This window comes from Phaenicophaeus curvirostris, chromosome 4, assembly GCF_032191515.1.
Source record: "Phaenicophaeus curvirostris isolate KB17595 chromosome 4, BPBGC_Pcur_1.0, whole genome shotgun sequence".
NCBI classification, from domain to species: domain Eukaryota; kingdom Metazoa; phylum Chordata; class Aves; order Cuculiformes; family Cuculidae; genus Phaenicophaeus; species Phaenicophaeus curvirostris.
The window spans coordinates 61,866,728-61,877,011 of record NC_091395.1 but is presented as its reverse complement, the minus strand read 5'-3'; positions in this window follow the sequence as shown (position 1 = coordinate 61,877,011).

Genomic DNA, 10,284 nt, shown 5'->3' with positions numbered 1-10,284 from the left:
GAAATGGAAGGGTTGAGAGGGTGAGGAATCTATTTCATAAACAAATGAAAAGATTTTAATTTTTTTTCCTAAGTATCACAAAATTAGAAAATGAATGGAGGAAACAGTTATTACGACATCTTGTCATTTCCACTCTGCCTCTCCTCCAGCTCTCACAGTCTGTACTGACGTGCAGCTATGTGCGGATCTGTAAGGTATGAATCATCTCCCACATTGCTGAGGTGAAACTTGGCAAGTATTTAACAGCACTGCTGCAACACTATGGAACATTTTAAGACAGGAAATTAAGAATACCTGAGCCAACTAAAGCCACGGGGGGGAAGTTTATATGGACAGAATTTAATTACCCATGTTGGAATTTGGCCAGGGCACTAAAACTTACACCCCAACCCCCCTGTAAAGTGCCATCAGACCTTTGATACTAACAACTGGTCAAAACATCAGCTTTAGATCTGCTTTGAATGAGAACAGCACTAAAAGTCATCCAAGACCTGCTGAGGTATTCATTTTGTGCTGACTGACAGGAAAGGGTGCAACATACAAACCGGCTATTGCACAAGAGAATTGTCTTTCCTAGCAGTGCTGGAGGCTTTTCTTCTCTAGTGGTAGCTTAAGGTTTTTAGAATTCTGTGTATTTTCAGAAATGCATCAAGTGAGTCAGTTGAAAAAAAGAAGCACATTTCATTATCTCCAAAGTCAAATATCCTCATGCTCCCCCTTGCAGAGCCCCCAAATATACTTCAGTGCTCAGCCTGTTGTTTATTGCCTTTTGCAGCATGGAAAAGACACACACTATATTGAATAACAATGTGTTGGCTTTAAAGGGAAGATTAAAGCCTGAAAGTCTATACTTTTTCACTTCTCACATTATTTTTCTAAAGAAAGCTGAATAGTATTTCAAGTTTATTTGTGGTGAAGCTGAAAAATTCTGTGGGTTATCTTTCCTAGAAGAGCGGGATTTCTGCAAATCATGGTTCTTGAAATTCCTTAGGCTGAGGAATTGTGTCAGCCCTGAAAAGCATGGGTTCATTATTCACATCGTGTTACCCTGCTGACATAATTCCCTAACAGACTGGGACATGAGGTGTCCCAGTTTGATACTTCAACCTACAGTCATTGCCTTTGCCTTCCCTGGACAGTAAACACTTTTGTGTCTGATTTCCTGTTTTAAAAATCCTTTGAGCAGTATATCTATATAAAAAAGAAAATCTGGGTTAGCGGTGGGCTACCAGAAATTTATCAAGCAGTATTAATTATGTCTGTGGGATATTTTTCGTTATCTGAGGCTTATTAATAGAGACACAGGTATATACTTAGTGATTATTCCTTGACTAATAATTGAGATAATATCGATACGAAGCCTAGTTTTATTAACACCTTAGTAGAGGGACTATGATTGTGAAGGGTATTTTTTTTCCTTCAACTTGTAATCAGAAGTTATTTAATAGTAAAATCAGTCTTTACTTATAACAGAAGTTGTGGACTTTGGGAGTTGGCAGAGCCAGCTACTGGGCTGCTGGGAGCCAGACTCTTTTTGATCTTCATATTGAATGGTTTCCTTTGATCACCTAGACAATAGATCATAAAAGAACAGAGCTTTTACCCATATATCCCTAAATTTGCAGGTAAATAATGAGATGTTCTGAACTGAGACTGGAGTGTAAGATTTTTAACAAACAATTCTCCTCTTTGAAGTAGATTTAGTAAAATTAGCATATAAATGAGGAGTGCTGCTACATAAGGACATGTGGCTGAAGAAGGATAATTGGACTGAGGGGGCTAGTTTCTAAATGAGGTCGTTTGCTAAATGACCAGCAGTTAGTCTACAGGTGTGTTCATTTTGTGAGCCAGTGATGAGATCAGAACAATGGAATATGCTCAGGTTGGAGATCTCCAGCCTGCATGGACAAGGACTGGAGCTTTGTAGCTGGCATTGAAAGTACAAAGTTGCATGGGAGGTAGGGCAGGGGAGAAGGGGCAGGGACCCCTCTGACTTAGACTGTGACTCTTGGAACAGTTATCCTCACTGATGCTGTAAAGTCAGGCTGTGGTCCATTACACTGATATTTGTTTCTATCATCTTCAAGTATGCAATGCAATACCATATGTTCATCCATAAATCTCTTCAGAGCTGTATTTGCCATGCCTGTGAAGAAGGACCACTATGCTGAAATATCTGCACTGGTTGTCAGGGACTGCAGGGGCTGAACTCACTGTGCTTGAAAAGCCAGAACAATGGTTTAGTGTGGTGGTAGCAGGTTAACATTAGGATCTTTGAGCCTCACAGCTTTTCACTTCACTAAAATTAGCAGAATTACCTACCCCAATGGGAAACTGCTACCTCATTACACAGGGTTCTTTGGACTCCCTCATCTTTGCATGGCTGGGACAACAGCCCTAGCACCAAAATGACGTTGTCCTTCCATGGCAAGGACACATGGCTGGAGCTCTCTCAATAGTGATGCTTGCTAATTTACTAAATGAAAAGAAATTAAACTAAGTAATTATGGGTTTGACTCAACATTTGACCAAAATTTCTTAGTGTGCTTGAAAGAGTCATGTCCAGTTCACTGTCACTTGCTTCTTTGTTCACTCTAACAAAAACTGGAGATCAACAGGAGACAGTAAATGGAAGCCAGCATAATCCCAGTGGCACCTGAATAGCCAACAGGATAGTGTTTTCTGGTGGTACAAAAATCAAGCTCAAATCCTGTGAATGGATTGGAGGAAAGACATGGACTAAGTTTCTGTGGAGGACGTAAACATCCTCTAGAACTGATTGCTGTCCTCTGACCTTGGTAGTGTTGCAAATGTCTTTGCTCTTCAACAGGAGAGAAGGTCACCCTCCCTTCAATTGAACCCTTGTGTAACGTGGGGGGCTGAGAACTGAATCCAGCTCTTTTACATCTTAAATAAATGTTACGGGCAACATTTTTGCCAAGTTAAAAATGACATTTCAGTCTCTTGTGAATGCAACCTAAAGAGAGGTTCTATACCTCAGATTTTCCCCCATCATGATTCTTCTCTCCTGGCCTTGGAGACTGGCTAGGACAGGACTCTTTACTACTGGCAAGTTCAGCATCTCTCTGGGGTGTTTTGCTTGTTACTGGAGCACAGTTAGAGGCTTTTTCATGAAGTAAAGATGGGCACAGTGGGATGCAGTAGCAGCCCATGGGGAAGACCAAATACCTGGCTAGGATGTCTGCAGCAAGAAAGGGGTTTGTGGAAGTTTGTGGAGGTGCTTGAGGTTGAGGAGCTTGGGGCAGAGGTTGTTTCATGCAGAACTTTATGAAGAGAGGTGTGGGATGGCAGAGGCTGGGGTTTCTCCAGCCGAGACCTAGGGATATTCGTGCTGAGAGATATGGAATACTGTAATAGTTGGGTCTGGAAATAGGAGCCTTGATACAGGAGAAGGGGAGAGCTGGGGCAAAGGCTGGGGCAGGAAAGAAGAGAGCACCAAAGGAAATGGATTTATTAAACACCTCTGACTTACATGTTGGATTTGGGGAGAGAGAATCTGAAAATCTGCTGCCCCTATTCCCCTTCCCTCCCTTTTATTTTTCCCTTCTGGCAACAGGCGTGGCCTAACCCAACTAAACAGAGCTGATTTGTTTCAGAAAAATCGATAGGAATATTTTCTGCATTTCTGATATCTTTCTGTCCTTACCTCTTATATTTATTAGTTCAGAGTGATTCACCAAAAGTTGACCCAAGTTTTTAAACTACTTTTCTTCTGGCAAATAAACTCCTCACTAAAAACCTATGTGCCTGTCACTATGCTAAATATGTGCAGCCTTTTTACATGCTGTTTGGTGGATGGCTGGCTCCTTCTCAGCCGTGCAGAGGAGATGGAGGGCATTAAGAAAGGCTCTGAATATTGCTGGCTGAATAGTCTGCAAAAAAGCGTAGGGATGATAGGAATGAAATCCCAGCACTATTAAGCGGCACTAAGAAGATTTGCTACAAAGTTTCTATTAAAAAAAAAGGAAAAATCAATGGAAGCCACACAAATAAAAAACATGCTCAGCAATTTGAAACTATGCCAGTGTGTTGCCATAAATGTATGGGATTTAAAAAAACCCTAAACAAACACACACACACACATATAGAAAGAATATATAAAGCACCTTAGTTATAGGCAATGCACTTCAATGGCTCAGTGCAGTATGGAATAATCTCATGAATATACATTGCAGAACTGGACTTCCCATCACATGGAGGAAGGGGGCAGACAGAGCTGCAGATACAGAGGAACAGCATGTGCTGAGACATCCCTGCCTGGCTACTGCTCCAGCACACCTACTGTTCTGTTGCACAGGGGCACCCAAGCCAGCCTTGCATTGACGTGCTTCTCTGAAATATGCATGTAGAAATGCTGCGTAACTGGATCATTTTTATGAAGGCAAAGAGGTGGCAGAGAAGCTGGATGTGGAGCTTGCTCTTCAACAACCCCCTTGGTACAAGAAGCAGGATCCCTTGATGAAGTTGGTGGGTCAGTTCACAGTGTTATAAATAGCAAACAGGGGCTGAGGAGGCAGAGGGTAACAGCAGCTTCAAAAAGGGACTGAATTAAACTGCCCTGATTTGGAGACACGAACAAGAGTTCTGTAAGGGGCTGTCTGTCCTTTGGCTAACACAGTAGTGTTGGATAAATGGTTTATTTCCTCTAAATACATTTCCAGGGCAAAAGGCAGGTTGGTGGCTCAAGTAGATGGCAGGGCAGAAGAAGGAGTTTCCCTTCAGTGGGATACGAGGTGCTTTAATGAGGGGTTTAAGTCAGGTGACATCTGCACTTGAGGCTTCCGGAGAACTGAAAGCATATCTCAAGGGATGATGAAGAGTGGAAAAGAAAGTGGGATTTTTTTTTTTTTTTCCCACTCTGGAGGATTCAACTGATGGTATGGGAAGGGAAATGTTTCACTAGGAAATAGCAATAATCATCAAGGTAAGATATGGTAAATGGAGAAATCACAGGCTGAAGTGGGCTTAGTAGGAAAACAACTGAGCGTTTGAAAAATTACCAGAAAAGTGATACTCTCAGGAGTGCAAGCAATAGCGCAGGCTCCGCTGAAAATGAGGTTGCACTTGGAAATTAGCATCACATTTGTCTAGTTCAAATAATCCTTGTCCATTTTAGAATGGAGCTCAAGCCACATGATATGTGCTATAAATAATCAAATATCTTATAACCTGGACATATCCTCTACATCGAATAATCCTACTATAAAAACTGAGAATAAAGGAATTTGCTGGATGACTAGGACTTAAGAAATTGTTCCCCAGTGGGCTATTTGCAGCCTATTCTCTACTTCAGTAGGATTTTATGTTGAATAACTCACAGCTGTGGAAATACCTGCACAATGGAATTTAATACTGCTAATAAAGAGACCCAAATTGGCCCAGCTCCACTCAAGACTCACTAATGTTGAGACATACAAGTGTCTTGGGTCATGTAAAAGGCTGAGTGGCTTCAGAACTGTGGATACTGAGGTGGTGGGGTAGTACCAGCCAATGGAGTGTGGCCCATGGCAGCAAGCAAGATGGGCAGCCTGGTGCTGCAGAGGCCGTGGGTGCTGTGATCCTCACTAGGACACTGCATGATCCCATGAGGATCAGCAGATGTGCCAGGAGGCCAGCGGAGCTCCAAAGCCTTTTATGCTTGTACAGAAAGTGGGGTCCTCAGCATAGTTCTTTATTGGGAATTTTTAGGAAACTGAGGGGATTTTTTAGGAGCAAGAAAAAGGGAGAAGTGTGGGAGTGACACCAAGTATATGGAAGATTAATTAGGACTAAGATAAAGCATGAAGCTGGTACCAAGCATATCAGAATAAACATGATCAAAAGACCAGGTGTTCTGAAGAAGAATCTTGAGTGTATGAGAGAGCCCGGCTGGAAAAACCCACCTGGGAAGGGGAGTGTGGGTGTGAAACAGACAAAACAAAATATCCTGTTTGTCTTCTTAGTTTGGGAATCAGACAACTGTATAAATCTGCTTGAAAGAGAGAAGCCAGTGTATTTTCTTAATCTGACTTCTGTACACCATGCTGATTAAAAGAGTATATTTAGAGAAAACTGTGAGGTCTGTGTCTCCTTCATTGCCACAGAGAAGGACTCAGCCCTGCTTGCTGCACCGTGTTCACAGAAGACGTGATAAAGCTACTCAGCTACGCAAAGGCCGTGTTACCATCAGGGTAGTTCACTTCTGGTCATATTTAAAGCACCAGCTGCCAGAAGGGCATCTTGAGGTGTGCACTTGTAGCTGGAAAGCCAGGGTTGACAAGCCTTTATGTTGTTTTTTTTTTTTAATGCAGCTCTCCTGGATTAGTCTATTTTCAAATATTGAAGGTAATTGGGTAAGGGAGGAGAGGAGAAAGATGGAATAGCTGTTGCTTTGGGTGATCTATATCATTTGTATGTCCTTCAAGCTATCTCTCTGCAATGTTTACAAGCATATTTCTGTGGAGAGCTGGGCGGGACATGATCTGTGTAATTCACTCTGCGGCGTTGTGGCATAGTCAGGAGCCTTGAGATGGAGACCTCATCAGCCCACCCCTAGCCGGATCAGAGGTACTATTATTTGATATTTGACTTTAAACTTCAGCAATTTTTAACTGTTCATTTTAAATCAAAACCAAAATTTCTAGTGCTTGTAGCTGCATGAAAATCAAGTCTGGAAAAAAAAATATCAAAGTATAAATTAAAATGTCAATACCTGGAAGGAAAAATGTATTCAAACCAAAGAAAAAGGTTCTGGTTTAATAAAACGCAATTTAAATAATCATGATTTTTGAAGATCATTATTTCTGTACATCTGCCCCAGGTGTTTAACTGCAGCCGACAGTCACGTAGAAGGGCATTTTTGCAGTAAAAGTCAAATGGCCACAAACCTTATCTCCAAGCAGGCACTGGCCTGGAGGAGATTGCAAGGTGCTCAGATGGAGGGTGAGGTGTAGGTGGATGGGTATCACAGTCCCAGAAAAGCTGTGACTGCAGCCAAGCTTTTAATATGACAAAGTGGCTGTACTCATTTCAAGGTAAGACTGTCCATGTGTTTTGTTTATTTTACCTCAGTGGTTATTTCAAATGAATCCATCTGCTAACAAGAGGAGATTGTTACAATTATGAAAGCAGAATAGTTTTGGCCCTGAATTGCATAAAAGAAAAAAAAAGTTTATAAAATGAATAAAAAATAAAATCATTTTTCCATTTCCCTTTCAAGCCTTAACCTTGCAGCTACGTGCCCACCCTGGTACTGGAAGTGCCTGCATGAAGCCCATCTCTGGAAGGTTTCCTTCCTTGCTGATTGCAATTTTCTTCCCCAGTGTTTGGGCTTTTCTTAGAAACTGTCATCTTGTAGATTGCCACTTTCTGAAGTGTCAGATTGTTTAAAGACTGTTACTCTACAGACTATTCCTTTCTTCCCCAGCAGTTTTCCTCCTTACTTGAGAACTGGCTTTGCTGCAGATCTCACAATAAAATCATAAGACTTGACAACTCTGTTTCCATTTTAAAAGCCCACATCCCACTATTACATAGTCTTGAGCTTAAAAATGTTGCCTCCCTGTGGAGTGCCACTGTTCAATCACTCATTATAAACTGCCCATTAGTATTATTTTCCACCCCCCTCGCAGGAATGCAGCTGGCATCCACTGTAAAGGCAAATCCTGCTGCATGAAATTCGTGAGTTAGGCCCTTCTCAAGGGAATTCTGACTTCAGAAACAACAAAAAAAAAAACCAGAAGAGATATTTAAAAATAATACATTTTCTGGGAGAAAGAAGGCTGATTTAAGTCATATTTTTCTGAGCCCTTAGGCTGAAATAACAGCAAATCTTGGAAGTTTACTAGACAAAGCCAACTTCAAACTCTCCATCCCTGTTGACACAAAGGCAAAGAGAGGAGACAGCTGCAATAGGCAAAAATGAAATTGCATTGCTCCTGCAGACCTGAGGAGCTACAATAAAGGTTCTTGATCACTGTCCAGGGACACCTTAGCTGTGAGCCCAGCTCCTATAAATCGAGCTCCTATAGCACTTCACACCTGATTCACATCGGAGGAGCTGGTGATTTAACCACAGAGACAGTCATAGAGCTACTGAAAAACCTGTGTGAAAAGATAGCAGTTTCATTGCTCACCTTTTGTTATAACCCTTTGGAGCCTGAGTTTAACCTGGAGGGGAGTTTTCAAAGAAAACAGCTCAAAATTCCCTTTCAAAATGTAATTTGCAGTCAAAGACAGACACAAACCCCAGTGTCCCTCACAGCTCCTACATTTCACACCTTCTGTCTGCTGAATTTGCTCTGTCTTGGCAACCCAGGAACAAGCCACATGGGTTTTAATGGGTTTATCTGTGTGAGTACAAGTGAGTCCTGTGTTTTGTTTTACTCGTAGCCAGAAGAAGATGGAGAGTTAAAATCTTTGGGCAAAATGGCAAACAAGTTTTCATAAGCTATCAAAGAGAGATGAAAGAAAATTCACTGGGAAAGAAACCCTCAAATGAGCATTGGTGAGCACCAAACACAGTTCTTAAAAGCTTTTCCAGTACTCCGACCCCCCAAGAGATCACTCAGGGAGGAAGAAACTATGTGATGAAATGAGAGTTGCAGTTGAATGTGATAAGGAGTGTTAAATGCCTGCTTCATATCAAGCATTTGCTAAAACATCTCCTAATGCAAAAGGAGACATTAGCCTTAAACTAATGTGTATAATGTATAGACTAAGCTGTTCAATACAGAATTGTACATGCTATCTCAGATGAATTCAGAGTTGCTGAGACAGAGCTATTAATTAAACTGGGGCAATACACAGCTTGAGGATCTCCAGAGAACTGACAGAATTCCTTTTAGCATAATATAAAATACCATTCCCCATACACACACACGTAATGACTGCTCTGCATGCCACCTTCTAACTGGTAAGATCTTGGACATCTGAGAACTGTCTTTGTCATGGATCACAATACAAATGTTAAAAAAAAATCCCCACCCTCATAAAATTCCCACAAGCACACACAGAAAGAAAAGAAAAACAACCTGAAGAATGTTGGACTCCAGTTATGAGCACAGGCCTACAGGCTCATATATTTGGGTGTCCAACAGAAACGGAGGCACACTGGATGGGCATTTATCTGGGTTCAGCGGAGGCACATTCCCCTGCTAATATACAGTAATGATATTCACCACCTGAGTTATCAGGGATGCATTTAGTACTTTACTCAAACTAAAACTTAACAATCTCATCCTGCTCCTTGTAATTTAGATGGAGTTTCTTGTGGAACTGGGGTGTCTGTGCTCTGTTGTGGTTAGATGCTTCTTATAAAATTTTTGATTCTGTACGCACAAGTGTATTATTCTCTGATGTCATCTTTCATGCATAATGCTGTTTTAAAATGTGCTTATGGATTAAGATTGCCCATAGACCCATTAACGTTATTTCTTGATGTAAGTGGTATAATTCCTGTATTTCAGAAGTCACTCACAGGGTTATGGAAGAAACGCTCCTACAGTTAGATCGCTCCATCACTGATCCTAATAAAGCCCCTCCCTTTGGAAGAACTGCTTCTAGATGCTGTCAAAATAACATGCTAAATTAAAACAGATTTTAATACTGTGGACATTCAGTGGAAATTCGTATTTTCTGATGAAATATAGCAGCATGGTCCATAAATTTAGAGACTTTCATAAGTGACTCTTTATCTAAAGGTGCCGTCTGCCATTCTGCACTGCTGAGGTACCAACAGACTTCCTAACAGTAGCATAATGATATGCTAGAGTAACATCAGTTCTAAGGGATGTTAAATATTCAGTAGTTCCTCTTACGCAGTAGAAGATTCAGGTCTTAGCCTGGTATAAAAATATGCTGTCAAAGAGCTAGAAAAAACCCCATACAAATCATTCAGTCCTACACAGTAAAATCAGCTGCAGGGGTTACTTGTGACCCAGGGCAGCTTTAATTTGGATGTGCAATATGTCACCATAGGGCTACTTGATCAGAGTTGCAGTCTCAGGAAATATTTTCAGGACTATTCAATTTCCATTAGCAGTTTCTCCAGGATATATTAGGCACAAACTGGGTTTCCTTCAATATCAATCATTCATGTTTTCTCTTTCAGCCTGTCTTTGCTAAAATAGGATTTTCATGGAGGCCATGAAATTGCAAAATTTAGTCTGTTCTTATGGCTGATTCTGTCATTTAGGCGCCTTTAATGGTATTCTGCAGCAAAGACTGGGTAAGGAACCTCTCTCCAACCTGATGTAAAGAACACCCAGTAATGCTCAATATTTG